Source organism: Etheostoma cragini, chromosome 4, assembly GCF_013103735.1.
Source record: "Etheostoma cragini isolate CJK2018 chromosome 4, CSU_Ecrag_1.0, whole genome shotgun sequence".
Lineage (NCBI taxonomy): Eukaryota > Metazoa > Chordata > Actinopteri > Perciformes > Percidae > Etheostoma > Etheostoma cragini.
This window is the reverse complement of record NC_048410.1, coordinates 764477-765572: the sequence shown is the minus strand read 5'-3', so window position 1 is coordinate 765572 and position 1096 is coordinate 764477. Positions and strand designations below refer to the sequence as shown.

Sequence of the window (1096 nt, the reverse complement as noted above, 5' to 3'; positions counted from 1 at the left end):
TGTGTGAATGGTGAATGTTTCCTGTAGATGGAAAAGCGCTTTGAGCAGTTGTTAAGACTGGAAAAGCGCTATATAAATTCAGCACATTTACATTTACATCTCTTTATCAACATCTGTATGACAAAATATCATAAAAATCCTATTTTGAGGTTGTTGTTTGTTATTGAGGGCGCAGGAGGGAAACCCTCAGTGATGAAATTCTGAAGCTTAAATAAATAATCTTAATAAAACCCTTTTTTTGTGATCATGATTTTGTGATTCCTCCTATTGATTCCTAATTCCCCTACTCTATTATAGATGAATAAAAGAATTCATACAATGAGGTAATGTTTCTCTTTGTTTGTTATCATAAAAACCTAAACTGCCTTGGCTGTCTGCTTTATGAATAATTTTAAAAAGAGCTTTTCAGGCACCCCAGATAGCTCAGTTGGTAGAGCGGGTGCCCATATATAGAGGAGGTTTACTCCTTGACGCAGCCGGCCCGGGTTCGAATCCAGCCTGCGGCCCTTTGCTGCACGTCACTCTCCCCTTTCATATCTTCAATTGTCCTGTCAATTAAAGGCCTAAAATGCCCCAAAAATATAATCTAAAAAAAAAGAGATTTGTGCGAGCCAGCGGCCATACTGAACTGGAGTCTGCAGACGTGTAGTTTTGCTTCTTCAGACCATCCCCACGCTGCAGAGCGGAAGAAGGTCTGGCGAGTCCACAAAGCATTCTGGGATGGGGGAAAAACATGCTCTGGTTCATTAGCATTTCTTTAAACCAATCACAATTGCCTTGGGCGGTGCTAAGCTCCGGACGGAGCCGCTGCAGTTGTGCAACAGGAAACTCAGATTAGACAGATAGACTACATTAAGGACTACTGCCCAGCGGCTCTCACATCTCATGTGATGAAGGTGCTGGAGAAGCTGGTCTTGGCATACCTGAGGCTGCAGGTGAGTTCTTCTCTGGACTCTCTACAGTTTGCCTACCAGCCTCGTCTGGGAGTGGACGACGCTGTTGTCTATCTTCTGCAGCAAGCTCATTTGCTTCATTCAAGTTTTCTGATGACTCTGCAGTTGTTGGGTGTATAAGGGATGGACGGGGGGGGGGGGGG

The 1096-nt window shown here is 44.1% G+C and overlaps 1 protein-coding gene across 1 annotated transcript in view; it reads left to right on the top strand.

The window, feature by feature from the left end:
• The window catches only part of LOC117943114 (V-set and immunoglobulin domain-containing protein 1-like), an 11340-nt gene that overhangs the window by 1032 nt on the left and 9212 nt on the right, over positions 1 to 1096 (top strand). The gene's annotated exons all lie outside the window — the stretch shown is intronic.